We start from the raw sequence: 19193 nt of genomic DNA on the forward strand, positions 1-19193 counted from the left end.
GGTGATCAGTCAATGAAGTCATTCTGGATCCCTGACTCGTCACATTCTAAGCCTTTGGCCTGTTTGACATTGGGTCAAATCTGTCATCTGGGCATCGTCCCTTCTCTTGATCTACTTCGGTTACAACTCGATAGTGAGTTTTGAGGGTCAAGTAAGGGATTGGGTTGAGAGGAGGGTCACAGTCCTGCTATATACGAAATACTTAATAGCTAACGGCCGTATGGCATCTATCCATCCATGCTGAAGTTTTTGAGACTGAGGGCTTGGATCAAGGTCCTGAAAAGTGTGAAACATAGTAAGGACATTGATGAAGTATAAGCCCTGGCGAAAGACGAAGGCGGTAAGCGAAGCAAGGACGATAATTCTCTAACCAGGATCTTAGTGGAAGTCAAAACCCGTGTTCAAGTAAAAGAGATACTGATTCATTAATGAATTTTTACAGGCAAAATGCCGCTGACAATGTGTTGAATTGGCAGGTTACCTGATGAAGAAGCTGGGAAGGTACCAGCTGCTTGCGTGGTGTTAAACCAAAATGCTAAAGAGAGCGAAGGGGAAATCATGAACTACGTTTCATGTAATGTAGTACACTATAAGAGAATTAGAGTGCTGCAGTGGACACAATTTAAAAATAACCTTAAGGAAAGGGCTTATATAAAATAAATAGAAATTCAAAACAAGTTACATGCTCGTGACCCACAACAACTAATAGGGCCAACATTTTATAACTACTATTTTGATTTTTGCAACTACATACTTTCTTGGAATAAGAAAGCCTCAAGGTGACTTAACTACTTTTTGTTCATTTTTTCTAGTCTGCCAGGCGACCGAGTGCTCCATGAACAATGAGCGCTTCCAGCTCCGCCCGCAGCGCTTGCTGCCTCTCCTCCAAACCCTCTATGCGCTCTCTGGTAGCGCGAATGCGCGCTTCTTTCCTTGCAGGATCCATTGTTCTAACACTTCTCAAAAGGAAGTTTAGCACTCTACGGTGCTCTTGAATTTTATTTTGCAGTTGCCCCATTTCGGCAGCAATTGCAGAAAGCCTGTTTGCAGTATCCATAGCCATACGTGTGTTGGCTCGTTGTCACCTATGTTGAAGAAAGGTTTGGAACCTTGTAGAGAATGAAGAGGGGCCAAGGATCTTCCTCTCAACAGTGCTTTTCGAGGCTCCCCCCTAAATAAGTAAGGCCTCGTTAGCCTGGGCGAAGATGGGGATAAAAAGTAAGGATTGAAGCCCCCTTAGCTCTGCCAGGCACTGGACAGGGGTTAGCTCTGTAAATGTGTAGAGCCAAGTGTAGTGTGGTGTAGTAGTAGGCACTTCTAGGCCCTTTCCTGGCTACTGGATCACTCCAGTGCTTCGGGTACTACGGACCCTCTGCCATCCATTGCAGCAGAGCCGTTTCATGAGCGGGGGGGCTAAGCGCAGTTCTTTGAATCAAACGTTGAATGAAATCGATTCTTTTTTAGATATAAAAATCTAAATCGGATAGGATAGATGGATGGATCTATCTTTCTATTCATATATATTACTAATCAAAATGGATTTTTATAGTGTTGTAGCGTAGCAAGAAGCCCCAAATCCTTGATTTGGCCAGGAAAGACTGCACTGCTTTGGGCCCAGGAAGCGAAGGGAATGAGCTCGGCTGCTTCTCCTCCACACTTCTTTTTCTCCGTGCTCGTTCCGCATGCGCTTCGCGCGCCATTGGCGCTTTGCTCTCCTCTTATTCTTCATTGGACGGTTCGGATGGACTTCGTCGTTCTTTCCCAACTAAAATCGAAAGGGCTGTATCACATCGAGATGTCGATTCGTTTTCTGCCCCCAATGAGATGGGGAATTTGTAACCCCCTATTTAGACTTTTGGGCCCTTCATCTTTCTGAATCGAGACCCGGCCCGGCTCGCGTCGTTCCAACAACCGGCGGGGAGCACCTCAGTATACGATCGCGCGCAGTAACTGGGAGTCCTATTACACCTAAGGCCAACTTCAATTCACCAAACCAAGGTTCATCTCGTGTAGTCATTGTGGACTCGTACAAGGATATTGAGTAGACGGTTGATGTATCAGACTCGACCCTATCTTTCGTAGCATGCATTCCCATCCGTGTCGCAACTGATTCGGTAAGCTACGTGTCCGGTGCACGGAGAACTGCCTTCGGTCCCCCAAACTTACTTACTCGTGGCAACCTTCCGGCCGCCCAACGACCTATAACGCTAGTCACTACTCCCACTGGGGCTAGGAAGTAAGCCCCACAACCCAAAGCGGCGAAGAACAAATAGAATTTGCTACAAAAGCCGGCTAACGGGGGTATTCCTGCGTATGAGAACATAGTAATGGAGAAGGTAATAGCCAAAATAGGATTCGTTTTGGCTAGAGCGCCCAAATCAGCTATATATTTGACACGGGTTTGCCGTAATGCTAAAACTATGGCGAATGCATCTATCGTCATTGATGCATAAATAAAGATACCAATTAGTAGTGATTGAATTCCTTCTATGGTTCCACATGAGAAACCAGTACGAATATAACCTACATGTCCAATTGAACTATGAGCTAGAAGTCTTTTTACTTTCGTTTGGGCCATGGCGGCCAGTGCTCCTAAGATCATAGAAGCAATGCTGCAGAAAAAGAAGATTTGTTGCAATGTAGCTCCATAAGAACCATAAATAGAAACACGTGAAATATTAGCAGAAATAGAGATTTTAGGCGCAATAGAAAGGAATGCTGTAACCGGGGTGGGTGAACCCTCATAGATATCAGGTGCCCACATATATAGAGTCAAAAGATATATAGAGTCCGAAGGGTAGGGGTTTTATTCGGGGCTCGAGAGATGGAATAGATAGGGCCCTACAAGTTTATTCGCCGCTGGGGAATTCACACGAAAGGGAACGAGGAATTCTCAACGAAAAAAGTGCTCTCTGAACCGAACGTGAAAGTAGTTTTCCATCAGACGGCTTTTCCTGTAACTCTACTCTCGACTTGGATTATATATCCAAAAAGGTTTCCAATTGAACACTGTCCATTTTTGATACATGGACCCCTTCCTTTCTGTTGTTGCTAGCGCTTTCCCGGGCCGAGCCAGAATTTTTTATTATAAAGGGCAGGCAAAGCCCGAAGGCAGCTATGCCAATAGGAAGGGCGGAACGAGGAGAGGGCCTGTCAATCATACCACGGCGGTCAAAAAAGCATGTTCCCTTCAGATAAGATGCACCGTAGGCCATCCTCGGCCTTCTTCGTTTTCGATGAAAAAAAATCGATCTCCGAAAGCATTTTCCTTCCCCCGCCGCACCTCCCTCCCTTCGTCGAGCCTTTCCTTGAATGGTTGGGGAAAGCATTCCCTTATCTGAACTTGGTGGGCATTCTTTCCAGCCTTAGTAAAATAGGGGGTGGGTTTGGCTTGAAGATAGGCTCAAACAGAATTTGAAGGGTCCTAGCTACGCCATGCGTTCAATACAAAATCTCGAAAGCTGCAGGGATGACAAAAAGAGGGCGCTTTCCTGTGTTGCACTGAAAAAAAGGACCTAAGAGACGAGCATCTTCTCTTAGGTTTCTTCCTCCCGCGCCCGTCGCCGCCTGGCCCGCGTTAGAGGGGAAGATTAGCAAAGCGGGAAAAGAAAGAGGGAAGGGGAGCAGCATCTTATTCTCTTCGCGAGAACTTCCAGATCGTAGAAGCATTCGGAACGGGCTCCGCGTTCATTTCGTTGGCAGAAACGATCCATTCTATTCGGGTCTTCGGGGAACCCAAAAATGAAGTCTTTTGACTTGAGAATCAATGATAGATAGACAAGAGATAGATAAACGATATATATATATTTCTCACAAAAATATTGTGAGATAAAGAGCAAATGGATCATATCCCCTATATCGAACACTTATTCCTATCTATTGATAGAAAGATCTTCGTCAAATACCGGACTTTGCCTTTTTTTAGGAATTACTCATATCCAAAGCAGCTTTTCACAAGCACCCCACCCCATACAACTAGTTGGGGGGGGGGCTGTTCGCCTTTTGAATCAAACAATGTAAGTAGTAGGGGCTTCATAGCAACTTTCATTCTAAAGGAAAGCGAAGAACCAACCTTTAGTCAATAGGAGCCCTACTTCCCTCTTTCCGACCTCATCACTTCAATTCAAAGGCAAACCCATTTCCTAGTCACCGGGCTGAGCGCACCTTTGGTACTTCAATAGGGCGAGCTGTTTGATAGTGACTTCTTTCGTTTGGTAGGGCGACGAAAGGCTACTTCAATGACGGAAATAGCCGAAAACTTGAGAGGGTCGCCTTTGGAGAAGCGTTTGTCGGTAAACAAAGCCTCACTCTGATTATGTCATGAGGCTGACTGAATCCAATCCATAAACTCGGAAATGAAAGGTTGTTCGTTCCCTTTCGTCAAGTAGGCATACGAACCACTTTGCCTTAGACTCTATTGGAACAAAGCAAAGAAGGAGGCGGAATGGAGAAAGGAAAGGGACAAGGGCGGTCTTGCTTGGCGCGAAGGCTGCTGGTTCGGGGGTAGAGTACAGTACTAAAGGTCCTCGGACTTCCAGGCGGCTTTTCTTTTGGGCAGCTGTTCACCGTTGGATCTCGCCAATACAGCCCCCTATAGTTTTCGTTACCGAGATATCTTTTTTTTTTATTGTTCCCAGGGATTTTTTGGGGAATCTTCTCCCATGCTGCAAACAGTCAAATCTGAACTGAACCCTGTCGCTCTTCTTTCTTTCCTCGCGAGCAGGAAGCACACCAGCAGCGTGCGTTGCATGATTCTACTGTGTTTTTTGCACTTGACTAGGTGGACAGTTGACCGGAAGATAACTTCGATTCGCCCGGCTAGCAGGCGGGCGGCGTGCTTATCTTGTGTGACAACACTATAGAGCGAGTTGCTCTTCTAGGCAGGCAGCTGTGTGACAACACTACAGAGAAATGGGGGTTCAAACTTGCGTTCCCCAGGCGCTATGAAATGGGGGTCTTTCCTTCGCCTATCGTATGTATCGGCTTGGATTCGTCCCGAACCAAGGAGGCATTCTGGCGGACGCATGCGTGTAGGAAGGCCGACGACTACATAAGCTAAAAGACTATGACTACAAGACAGGCCGGAAGCGACTCGCTTCTATTCTCGTTGGGATTGGATATAGATGGGAAATCTATAGATCATAGTAGTTCGCCAGCCTCTCTAACTAACATACGATACAATTTCACTTCACGGCACGGCCAAAAAAAAGAAAGAGCTTCGCTCGGTTGGCCTTCCTACGCTGACGAATGCCTCTTTTCTCTTCTCTGAAGTCTACAACAAACAAGTGGGAGAGGCAGGATTTGAACCTACGTAGAAAAACTTCAACAGATTTACAGTCTGCCGCTTTTGACCACTCGGCCACTCTCCCCTTCCTGGGACGAGGCCCCCCTCGATGGGTTCTAATTCTAAGAAGGGGGGCGGTGCCCTGAATCAATCAAAAAGCTTATTGATTTAATTGAAGGGAACTAAGACGATTAGCTTAGCTAGCATTCCGGGAGAATCTAGTCATTTAGTCAGTTCATAACTATCTCTGTAAAGCAAGGGGTAAAGCTTCTACGAAAGCTTCCCCCTCATGTAGTCGTCGGCCTTCCCCAGCCCCCCCTCATCGCTTCTGGCGAAGCTGCGAGTTCATGAGCAAGTGAATGAAGGAGCCATGTTCCTAAAAGAAAATGACCCTCTTTGTTTTCTTTTCTTCCCCTATCCCTTCAAAGCCCTTGTATAGGTTGGGCGCTAGCGCTTTACTAATATAATAAAAAGTCAGGCTCTTCTGCTGAGCGAAGCTGCGAGCCTACTTAAATATAGCTTACGCTTACCAAGCCTAATCTACAAAAATAGGGCTACAGCAAGCAAAGCAAGCTTTCCCCCTTCGTTTGTTGTGGGTCGCGCCTCACCGCAGGCACTGAATGAATGAAATGAGTGGAGATCCTCCTTCCCCCTTGCTAATTACCAAGAACTTCGTTGCCACTAGTAAATTAGACCATCCCCCCAAAAAATAACTCTGAGCCTAAGGAGAAGAGAGTTCAGTCTAAAGAAGCTGGCAGAGCTTTAGCCATTGGGCCATATCCATCTATCCTAAACAGTAACCCTTTTCTTGTTCGTTCTTCGAATGACGCTAGTGGAGACTAATTCCTTCCGGCTAATGAAGATACTACTCCAGTCTTTCCAGTGGATCCTTCTTATCCCTAAGAATCATCTTCAAAGCTGACTGCTATAAATATGTGCAGCAGCTGTTAAAGAAAGACAACAAAACGAAACACCAAAACTGAAAATGCTCAACTTTGGCTATACATTGCACTCCTTCCTCTCAGCATTTCCATACGATTTTCTGAGTTTCTACTCCTTTGTTCTGCATTGTTTTAACTTCAAACAAAGCAACTGTAAGTGTGATTTGCTACCGAACTTTGTGTTCGCTGAAACACTGGGGTTTGAAGTACCGCTACACCAGTGTGTGATTCGTTCTATCCTGGGAGGAAATAATCCATAACCTTGGGTACTAGGAGGGGATTAAATTCCTTAAGGAAATACTGTGAATTCAGTGGGCTCGAATTAATTACTGTTTCATTACGATAACTTATATTTCCCAGAATTATTATTTACAAATACAACAATATTGGCGGGACTAACAATCTTAAGGAATTTTAATTATTTATTTCTGTATTTGTGTTATTCTTATTATTCTGCAAACTAAAACCTTTGTGGTTTTGTGTACTCCCGTTTTGGAGAGTAAAGCCTTCGTGGCATTTTGTTGGAGATTAAAATCTACGTGATTTTTACTCCAGTTTGAAAACGTTTATTAAACGTTTGTTTGTGTCATTCTTTTACAGAAAAATGACGACTGAAAGCGAAAACCAAGCTGTTCCGACGGTGACTGCCAACGCATCGACAAACCAAACACCGGCGTTGGCACCGGCAGAAAAACCCGAAAAATTTTCCGGGATTGATTTCAAGCGCTGGCAGTAGAAGATGTTCTTCTACTTAACTACGTTATGTCTACAGAAGTTCATCAAGGAAGATGTTCCTGATCTGCCAGATATAACTCCATAGAATGAACGCTTTATCGTGATTGAAGCGTGGAAGCATTCTGATTTTGTATGTAAGAATTATATTCTTAGCGGACTGGATGATAATCTGTATAATGTATACAGTGGCGTGGAGACGTCAAAAGAATTGTGGAATGCGCTTGAAAAAAAATATAAAACTGAAGATGCCGGGATGAAGAAATTCGTTGCCGCAAAATTTTTGGACTACAAAATGGTAGATAGCAAGTCTGTTATTACCCAAGTTCAGGAATTGCAAGTGATTATTCATGATCTACTTGCTGAAGGTCTTGTCATCAATGAAGCATTTTAAGTAGCAGCAATGATTGAGAAGTTGCCTCCGTTGTGGAAGGACTTCAAAAATTATTTGAAACACAAACGAAAGGAAATGTCCCTTGAAGATCTCATTGTTCGGTTGAGAATCGAAGAGGACAATAAAGCTGCTGAAAGGAGAGGCCGTGGAAATTCAACAATAATGGGAGCAAATATTGTTGAAGATAACAAAAAGAGGAAGAAGGCTTCTGTTCCGAAATACAACCCAAGCAAGAAGCGGTTCAGTGGAAACTGCTACAACTGTGGGAAAATCGGACACAAATCTACGGAGTGTCGTGCTCCGAAGAAAGACAAGAAAAGGGGTCAAGCAAACATGGTAGTAAAGCATGATGATGTTGATAACTTGTGTGCCATGCTTTCTGAATGTAACTTGGTGGGAAATCCTAAACAGTGGTGGTTTGATTCTGGAGCCACTCGCCATGTTTGTGCAGTTAGAGAAGCTTTTGCTACTTATGCTCCTGTTGGACCCGGAGAGACAATTTATATGGGAAATGCTTCAACAGTAAAAGTTGAAGGATATGGGAAGATATTTCTGAAAATGACTTCTGGCAAGGTCATGACTTTGAACAATGTCCTTCATGTTCCCGAAATGAGAAAGAATTTAGTCTCTACTGGACTTCTTGTTAAGCACGGTTTTAAGTGCGTTTTTGTATCTGACAAGGTTGTCATAAGTAAGAATGAAATATTTGTAGGAAAATGTTACCTCACAGAAGGCCTTTTCAATCTGAATGTAATGGTTGTGGAAAACAATAATAATATTTCAGCTTCTTCTTACTTACTTGAGTCAAATGATTTATGGCATGTACGTTTGGGTCATGTCAATTATAAAACCTTGCGGAAAATGATTAACTTGGAAGTACTGCCTAAGTTTGAATGCGAAAAATCAAAATGTCAAACATGTGTGGAATCTAAGTATGTTAAACATCCTTATAAGTCAGTTGAAAGGAATTCAAATCCTTTAGACTTAATTCACACAGATATTTGTGAGATGAAGTCAATACCATCTCGCGGTGCAAAGAAGTATTTCATAACTTTTATTGACGATGCTACTCGATATTGCTATGTTTACTTACTGAATAGTAAAGATAAAGCAATAGATGCATTCAGGCAATACAAAAATGAAGTTGAAACGCAACTTAACAAGAAAGTAAAAATGATAAGAAGTGATAGGGGTGGTGAATATGAATCTCCTTTTGAAGAAATATGTTTAGATGAATTATTCATCAAACAACAGCCCCTTACACACCCCAATCTAATGGGATTGCGGAAAGAAAGAATCGCACATTAAAGGAGATGATGAACGCGTTGTTGATAAGTTCTGGTTTGCCACATAACTTGTGGGGGGAAGCCATTCTTACGGCTAATCAAATATTAAATCGAGTGCCCCATAGCAAAACACAATCCATTCCATATGAAAAATGGAAAGGAAGGAAGCCCAACTTGAATTATTTTAAAGTGTGGGGGTGTTTGGCAAAAGTGCAAGTTCCTAAACCCAAAAGGGTAAAGATAGGACCGAAAATCGTTGATTGTGTTTTCATAGGATATGCGACAAATAGTAAAGCATATCGATTTCTGGTTCATAAATCAGAAAATCCCGACATTCATAATAATACGGTTATAGAATCAGATAATGCTGAGTTCTTTGAAAATATATATCCGTATAAAAAGGAATGTGAGTCGTTTGGTGAAGGATCTAAATGACCTCGGGAAGAAACAAAAGAAAGTACATGTAATCAGGAGGATCCAAGACGTAGTAAACGTCAAAGAACTTCTACTTCATTTGGACCAGATTTTGTGACTTTCTTATTGGAGAATGAGCCTCAAACATTTAAAGAAGCTATGACTTCTTCCGAATCATTGTTTTGGAAAGAGGCAGTCAATAGTGAAATGGAATCCATATTGAACAACCATACATGGGAATTGGTTGATCTTCCTCCTGGAAATAAACCTTCGGGTTCTAAATGGATTTTTAAGAGAAAAATCAAAGATGATGGCACTATTGATAAATTCAAGGCAAGACTCATAGTCAAAGGGTATAGACAACGAGAAGGTCTAGACTACTTTGATACATACTCTCCAGTTACAAGAATTACGTCCATACAGATGTTAGTAGCATTAGCTGCAGTGTATGGGCTTGAAATTCATCAAATGGATGTTAAGACGACCTTCTTAAATGGAGAGTTGGAGGAAGAAATTTACATGGAACAACCTGAAGGGTTTGTGGTTCCAGGTAAAGAAAAGAAAGTATGTAGACTTGTTAAGTCTCTTTATGGACTAAAACAAGCACCCAAACAATGGCATGCGAAATTTGACCAAACAATGTTGTCAAATAGTTTTAAGATAAATGAATGTGATAAATGTGTGTACATTAAAAATGTTCCAAATCACATAGTCATTGTTTGCCTATATGTGGATGATATGCTGATAATGAGTAATGACATTGCCAACATAAATGCTACTAAGCGTATGCTCAATAGCAAGTTTGATATGAAAGACTTGGGAGTTGCTGATTTAATTCTGGGAATTAAGATCCATAAGACTCCTCAAGGTCTGGCATTGTCACAATCTCATTATATTAAGACAGTACTTGAAAAATTCAAGCACTTGGGCTTTAAAGTTGCAAAGACTCCAATTGACGTGAATCTTGCATTAGCAAAGAATAAAGGCCAAAGCATATCACAATTGGATTATGCTCGTGTGTTGGGATGCTTAATGTATATCATGAATTGTACACGATCAGATATAGCTTGTGCTATAAGTAAACTGAGTCGATATACGAGCAATCCAGGCCAATCTCATTGGATGGCAATGAAACGAGTTTTGGGATATTTAGAACATACCCAGAACTTTGACTTGCACTACAGTAAATTCCCTGCGGTGATTGAGGGATACTATGATGCAAATTGGATCACCGGTTCAACTGATTCTAAGTCCACGAGTGGATATGTATTCACTATTGGTGGAGGAGCGGTATCTTGGAAGTCGTCCAAACAAACATGTATTGCCCACTTTACAATGGAGGCTGAATTCATAACCTTAGATAAAGCCGGTGAAGAAGTTGAATGGCTCCGGAATTTCTTGGAAGACATTCCATTTTGGCCCAAACCATTGGCACCAATATGCATACATTGTGATAGTCAAGCGGCAATTGGAAGGGCTGGGAGCGTTATGTATAACGGTAAATCTCATCATATACGACGAAGACATAAAACCGTTAGGCAATTACTCTCTAGAGGAATTATCACGATTGACTATGTAAAGTCAAGTGATAATGTGTCGGATCCACTTACAAAAGGCCTAACTAGAGAGGTAGTTGAGAAATCATCAAGGGGAATGGGGCTATGGCCGAGAACAAGTCATTGTGGCGGTAACTCTACCTAGAAGACTGGAGATCCCAAGATCTAGGTTCAAGGAGATCAAACAAAGTCATTAATGACGGTTCAACATTGTCAAATAAAATTTTAGTCCGTTCTCGTGATGAGACAATGTTCAGTACCAAGGATAAAGCATTAAGGCTTTTTAATGATTTCTAAATTTGATACGGGGTATATCAAATAGTGTATCTACAGGATGACACGTTTAGGAATCACCTATGTAAGTGTGAAGTGTTAGCCGCTTCAAGGAGAACTTTGTAAGGCCAGTTCTCTACGCACTTATGAAACCAGGCGGTGTTCATGGCTGAAACGAACACAACAATGAGAACCAAAGACGGTTAAGGGTTGATTGTGTGACTTATGGTTGTCTAGGTATACACCAAAGATCGACAGTTCAAAGATATCAAATCTACCGATTGACTGAGTATATTCGACATAAGTTCACTACGGAAAGTTCAAAGGGAAACCTACTTATCCAGATGCGATTAATCATTGCTTGCAAATCACACAGTTTTTCCATGCATACTTCCGTGATAGCATTCCCCATTCATGTGGGGGATTGTTGAGGTTTTTGTTATTTAAGATGAAATAGTCTTAAAATGAGGGTGAATGGGAAATGGAGGGAAAAATAAAATTTTTGAGTAAAATTTTAAGTTTTCCCCTCTTGACAATGAGACATTGTCCCATATTGGAAGAGAATTTTTTTTTTGGTGGGTATATATATAATTACTCTTCTTGTAGCTCTTAAAGAGTTAAGAAGAAAGCAAGCCTTGCGCCGTCGTCATCGTCGCTCGCTCGGCTTCGGCTTCGGATTCTGATTCGGATTCGGATTTGGTCAAATGATCGATTGATTGATTAATTTTTTGGACCAAATTTATTTGTTAATAGTAAATATTAACGTAAGATATCAAATCTACCAATTGACAGAGTATATCCGACATAAGTTCACTACGGAAAGTTCAAAGGGAAACCTACTTATCCAGATGCGATTAATCATTGCTTGCAAATCACACAGTTTTTCCATGCATACTTCCGTGATATAGCCATTCCCCATTCATATGGGGGATTGTTGAGGTTTTTGTTATTTAAGATGAAATAGTCTTAAAATGAGGGTGAATGGAAAATGGAGGAAAAAATGAAATTTTTGAGTAAAATTTTAAGTTTTCCCCTCTTGACAATGAGACATTGTCCCATATTGAAAGAGAAAAAGATTTTTGGTGGGTATATATATAATTGCTCTTCTTGTAGCTCTTAAAGAGTTAAGAAGAAAGCAAGCCTCATGCCGTCGTCGTCGTCGCTCGCTCGGCTTCGGCTTCGGCTTCGGCTTCGGCTTCGGATTCGGATTCGGATTTGGTCAAATGATCGATTGATTGATTAATTTTTTGGACCAAATTTATTTGTTAATAGTAAATATTAACGTAAGATTATCCGCATTTGTAACGGATATGTTCCAATCCGTGTATTGACCACCAGCTGCAATAGCAGCCGCCTAATGCTCTTCCCACCATGGCCAAGTGCTTGCTCCACAAACAAGCTAGTGCATGCTCCACCATGGAGGGTGGAGGGTCGTTCATCTTCAAAGCTGACTGCTATAAATATGTGCAACAGCTGTTGAAGAAAGACAACAAAACAAAACTGAAAATGCTCAACTTTGGCTATACATTGCACTCCTTCCTCTCAGCATTTTCATACGATTTTCTGAGTTTCTACTCCTTTGTTCTGCATTATTTTAACTTCAAACAAAGCAACTGTAAGTGTGATTTGCTACCGAACTTTGTGTTCGCTGAAACACTGGGGTTTGAAGTACCGCTACACCAGTGTGTGATTCGTTCTATCCTGGGAGAAAATAATCCATAACCTTGGGTACTAGGAGGGGATTAAATTCCTTAAGGAAACACTGTGAATTCAGTGGGCTCGAATTAATTACTGTTTCATTACGATAACTTATATTTTCCAGAATTATTATTTACAAATACAGCAATATTGGCGGGACTAACAGATTGTACTAAAATTTTCTGTTTACTCTCCACTAGAATCAATACAACATTGCTAAAGCTACAGATTCCTCGTTTGGGTTCAATAATTTGGACTTATAAGAGAATATTTTAGCTCATGCTTCAGAAGAGAAAAGGTCAAGTACTAGATAAGTGGTACTCCTAGTTTTTAATTTACCATTTGTAAATTCCTTCCATATGTATTTTATCATATTAAAATCTCCAAAAGAAAGATTTAATTATTTATAAGTTTAAAGACAAGTAAATAAGGCGGACCTTTTTTTTGTACTTTTCTTCGCTCTATCCCATCGTGCATGGCAAAGACTAAAGGGTATAAGTTGTGGGTCTATATCCATATTATAGAGGTATTAATTGGATATATATTTTATTCATTAATTATTTAAAAAAACATTTGTATAACCAGGTGAGTTAATAGTCAAATAGACAAAGGCAACTTGAATGGATTGGTAACCTCAAAAAAAGAGTAATTATATTAGTAAATGTGTAAATAATAATTTATACAGCATCAATGATACGGATTATATTTAGGAGCGGCTCAACATGGGCCTAAAGTGCAACTACAATTAGAGCGCAAATTTTTAAAAATCGATTTCTTTAGTAATTATTTTTCAATTGATAATATAGCTAACCGATTTAATTATTCTTGAGACATTATTGATCTTATGTAAGATTTTGTCTTTTTTTTTTTTTTAATTTGGAAAAACTTCTTTCCGTTGAGGCAATTGTTAGGCATTTGAAAAAAAATCAAGTCTTTTTATGTAATTAAGTATATCGATTAGAGTATTATCTGCTACTTGTATTACTTTCTTAACACTTTTAATTTGAAATATAAATCTAAGCCATCAATATTAGAGTGACTATTATGCTTTAGTGGTCAAAATGTAAAAAATGCAAAATGAAAGTTATATCAAGTTTAAGAAAATCGTAAAGATATGTTTACTTTTTTCGGGAGGACTTCTCCATTCCTCAACAGTCACTTCAACTTTGTATACGGGTAAAACCGAGCCCTTTGGATGTCTCGGTTCCCGATGAAGTAAATAAAGCAGAGATGTGACTGTAAGGAATCGGAGTCGGGGCAAGAAGCCCCTCGAGTCGGGGTCCGGGCAATACACTTGCCCTCGGAAGAATCGGGCCACATCCCCCAGGTCCGATTCGAACCCCAAAACTTCGGAGAGCATTACCAGATAATCGAGCACGACAAATAAAGGGCCGTGAATCTCGGCATGTATCGACAGAAAAGCAACGATTAGTAAAACGGAAGATTTTACCTTTTTAGAATTGTACTTAGGGTAAAACTCCCCCACTATATAAAGGGGAGTCTAACTATTCATTAGGCATCATTGTAACACGCATATCAAGGCAATATACTCTTATTTTTTCGGTTACTCAAAGTTCTTATTTTTGTTCATCAGTTCTTCATTACCGTGAGCCCGGGATCGAAGGCAGGCATTTCATTAAAGTTGTTACTGAGTCCGGGATCACTCCTCTTAATTGGTTTGATAATTTATTACGTCCTTTATCTGTTTAATCTAATGCAATTTATTATTTGTATTGAATTAATCCGCGTATCCTTAAAACCACATATAAATTTAATTGTTATCCATTTTTTAGGATAAACAGTTTGGCGTCCACCATAGGGCTAAGGATAATAGTGCCAATTTGATATAAATTTTCATAACACACTCTATTTTACACTTGTTCTTTGAGCTCCTAATTTTAGGTCAAATTAAAAATGTCAAATTCCCAATCTGCCCATTTGAACATTGATGCTGAATCTAGCCACCATGGCGAGAACAACAATGTGATGCCCAGCAAGGAGGCGCCACCTGTTTACCCCAACGAAGTTCTAGCCACGGACCTGATCGGTGCTAACTCACATGTGGCTATCGAAGCAAACTTGCCAATCTGTCACGACCCAAAATCTTAACCTGTCGTGATGGCGCCTATCGTAGTACTAGACAACCTGACATTACGGAATAATCCCAACACTTTTAACATGAAATGAATTAAAGTAGTTTAAATAACAACAATTCTCGTAAACAGGGATAGAAAACCAAAACGCAACGCGAAATTTCCAACTATCGGGGTGTCATAGAGTACATGAGCATCTATACATTACAAATCTTAAAAACACGGTCTATAATAGTCTGAGACTAAATACAATAAACAAGAAGGTAGGGAAGGAGAGACAAGGTCTGCGAAATACCGACAGCTACCTCGAAATCTCCAGAAAATCAACTGCGCGAACAAATCAACACCCACTGTGTCCAGGAATACCTAGATCTGCACACGAAGTACAGGGTGTAGTATGAGTACAACCAACTCAGAAAGTAACAATACTAAATAAAGAACTGAAAGTAGTAACGAGCTTCACAGCTAAGTCCAATTACAGTAATTTCTAACGTAAGAAAGTAGGCATGCTTGCAAGTTCAATAATTAAGGCCCAAAAGTAATTTCATATCAAGTTCAACTAAAACAGAAGATAATATCTCTCAAAAATTTCCAAAACAGTGATATATGACAGCTGTAGTACAACAATAATAAAATCAATGCATCCTCTCAGAGCAACATTCACTCAGCACTCGACACTCACACTCAGTAGGTACCTGCGCTCACTGGGGGTGTGTGCAGACTCCAGAGGGGCTCCTTCAGCCTAAGCGCTATAATCCGCACGGATAACTCACGTGCTGTACGGATAACTCACGTGTTGTACGGATAACTCACGTGCTGCACGGATAACTCACGTGATATAGTATAATATCTGGATCCACACGGACAACTCACGTGCTATAGTATAATATCTGAATCCGTATGGACAACTCACGTGCTATAGTATAATATCTGAATCCACATGGACAACTCACGTGCTGCACAGATAACTCACATGCTATAGTATAACTATCTCACAATCAGCCCCTCGGCCTCACCCAGTCATCAATCTCTCCAGTCTCTCAGGCTCTTAGTAATCACGAAAGTTAGCCTCAACAGAAATGATATAATGTATCAACAAGGCACAATAGAGGCTGAGATATAATAACAAGTAAAACTGTGACTAAGTACAAACAATAATTTAGCAAATAATTCAACATGTACACGACCTCTGTGGGTCCCTAAAGTCCCAACACATATCCTAAACATGATTTGTGGTTCAATTTCTCTAATACCTAGAGAATACACAAATAATAACATATTATTCAACTACACAATTCCATGGAATTTGACCAAGTCACAATTCCTACGGTGCACGCCAGTCACCTAGCATGTACGTCACCTCTAAACCAATCACATAACACATAATCCGGGGTTTCATATCCTCAGAACAAAATTTAGAACTATGTGTAATTCTTTATTCTGCTATGCTTTTGCCTTGCGAATCGGCCTCCGAACGCCTCGAATCTAGTCATAATTAATTTGATTCAGTCAATACAAATTATAGGAATTTCATATGAAAATACTAATTTTCCAACAAAATCCGAAATTGCACTCAAAAGTCGCTTGTGGGGTCCACATCTCGAAACCTGACAAAGGTTATAAAATATGAACGTCCATTCAACCACGAGTCTAACCATACCAAATTTACCAAAATCCGACATTAGCTCGACCTTCAAATCCTCAAATCTTATTTTCACATTTCTAGGCCTAAATCATCTAATTTCACCTCAAAAATATGTAATCTAGTTGAAATACTCAATGATAATTCAACATTATTGACTAACAATGATCATAAGTGACTTACATCAAGTTTTCCCGTGAATTCCCTCTGAAAAATCACCCAAACCGTGTGTTTAAAGTCCAAAAATGAGAAAGAATCTCGGACCCCTCTGTTTTTGTACACTGCCCAGTACTTCTGCTTCTGCGGAATAATTAACCGCATCTGAGGTCCCGCTTGTGCGAAAAATGCACCACTTCTGCGGTTTTGCCTAGGCTGCCTGGCCTCCGGTTCTGGGATCGCGTATCCGCTTCTGCGACTTCAGCGCTTCTACGGTCGTGCAGTCGCAGATGTGGCTCCGCTTCTGCGGACCATCTGCTCGTTCTGCTAGCTCTGCCTCAACCCATGCCTAGCCGCTTCTGCGATGGACCATTCGCTTTTGCGAGTTCGCACCTGCGATCAAAACTCTGCAGGTGCGATTACACCAGCAGAGGTCCAACTTTGGCAATCTCACAACTCCAACTTTTGATCCGTTAACCATCCGGAATCAACCCGAGGCCCCCGGGACCTTAACCAAATATACCAAGAAGTTCTAAAACATTATAGGAACTTATTCGAGGCCTCAAATCACATCAAACAATGCTAAAACCACGAATCATACCCCAATTCAAGCTTAATGAAACTAGGAATTTTCAACTTCTACATTCGATACCGAAACCTATCAAATCAAGTTCGGTTGACCTCAAATTTTGCACACAAGTCATAAATGACATAACGAACCTATTCTAATTTCCAGAATCGGATTCCGACCCCGATATCAAAAAGTCAACTCCCCGGTCAAACTTCCAACTTAAATTTTTATTTTAGCCATTTCAAGCCTAATTTAACTACGGACTTCTAAATAATTTCTCAGACACGCTTCTAAGTCCAAAATCAACATACAGAGCTATTGGAATCATCAAAACTCTATTTCGGGGTCGTTTATACATAATTCATTATCCGGCCAACTATTTCAACTTAAGCTTTAAATTGTTGGAACTAAGTGTTCCAATTCATTCCAGAACTTCACCGGAACCGAACCAATTACCCCAACAAGTCACATAATAACTGTAAAGCACAAATTGAGTAGTAAATGTGGGAACGAGGTTGTAATACTCAAAATGACCGGCCGGTTCATTACATTCTCTCCCTCTTAAACAAACGTCCGTCCTCGAACGAGTTTAGAATCATACCTGGACCCTCAAATAGGTGTGGATATTTGCTCTGCATATCCCGCTCAATCTTCCAGGTAGCTTCTCCGACTGGTTTGCCTCTCCTCTGCACTTTCACTGAAGCTATGTTCTTTGATCTTATCTTTCGAACCTGCCGATCCAAAATGGCCACCGGCTCCACATCATAAGTCAGATTGCCATCCAACTGAACTATACCGAAATCCAAAACATGAGACGGATTTCCGACATACTTTCGGAGCATAGATACATAAAATACTGGATGAACACCTAATAAACTAGGCGGCAATGCAAGTTCATAAGCCACTTCTCCAACCTTCTTAAGTATTTCAAAAGGCCCAATATACCTAGGACTCAACTTGCCCTTATTCCCAAATCTCATCACACCCTTCGTAGGCGAAACTCGGAGTTGTACCTTCTCTCCTGCCATGAAAGAAATATCACGAACTTTCCTGTCAGCATAACTCTTCTGTCTAGACTGCGACATGTGAAGCCGCTCCTGGATCAATTTAACCTTGTCCAAAGCATCCTGAATCAAGTCAGTACCCAATAGTCTTGCCTCACCCAGCTCAAACCAACCCACCGGAGATCTACACTGTTTTCCATACAAAGCCTCCATCTAAATGCTCGACTGGTAGCTGTTATTGTAGGCAAACTCTACGAGTGGCAGAAACTAATCCCAAGAACCCCCAAAATCTATAACACAACTGCGCAGCATATCTTCCAATATTTGAATAGTGCGCTTGGACTGTCCGTCCGTTTGAGGGTGGAATGTTGTACTCAGCTGAACCTGTGTACCTAATTCTCACTGTACTTCTCTCCAAAACTGTGATGTAAATTGTGTGCCCTAATCTGAAATAAAGGACACTGGCACACCATGTAGGCGAACAATATCGCGGATATAAATCTCAGCTAACTACTCCGAGGAATAAGTAGTACCAACTGGAATAAAATGCTCGGAGTTGGTCAACCGATCTACAATCACCCAAATAACATCAAACTTCCTCAAATTCCATGGGAGTCCAACTACGATGTCCATGGTAATACACTCCCATTTCCATTCTGGAATTTCAAGTTTCTGAAGTAATCCGCCCGATCTCTAATGCTCGTACTTCACTTGTTGACAATTTAAACACCGAGCTACAAACCCAACTATATCTTTTTTCATTTTTCTCCACCAATAGTGTTGCCTCAAGTCCTGGTACATCTTAGCGGCACCCGGATGAATGGAATACCGTGAACTGTGGGCTTCTTCAAGAATCAATTCACGCAGCCCATCTACATTTGGCACACAAATACGAACCTGCATCCTCAATATCCCATCATCTCCAATAGTAACATCTTTGGCATCACCGTGCTGAATTGTGTCCTTCAGGATAAGTAAATGGGGATTGTCATACTGGTGCTCTCTGATGCGATCATATAAAGAAGACCGAGAAAACACACAAGCTAGAACCCGACTAGGCTCCGAAATATCTAAATCTCACGAACTGATTGGCCAAGGTTTGAACATCAACTGCAAAAGGCCTTTCACCAACAGGAATGAATGCAAGGC

At 41.0% G+C, this 19193-nt stretch overlaps 1 non-coding gene across 1 annotated transcript; it reads right to left on the reverse strand.

The window, feature by feature from the left end:
* Nucleotides 1-5286: 5286 nt before the first annotated feature.
* Nucleotides 5287-5369, reverse strand: TRNAY-GUA (transfer RNA tyrosine (anticodon GUA)). The gene has a single exon. It is a non-coding gene; the product is annotated as a tRNA-Tyr (tRNA).
* Nucleotides 5370-19193: the final 13824 nt, after the last annotated feature.

The sequence above is a fragment of the Nicotiana tabacum genome, chromosome 9 (genome assembly GCF_000715075.1).
Source record: "Nicotiana tabacum cultivar K326 chromosome 9, ASM71507v2, whole genome shotgun sequence".
Taxonomy (NCBI): Eukaryota; Viridiplantae; Streptophyta; class Magnoliopsida; order Solanales; family Solanaceae; genus Nicotiana; species Nicotiana tabacum.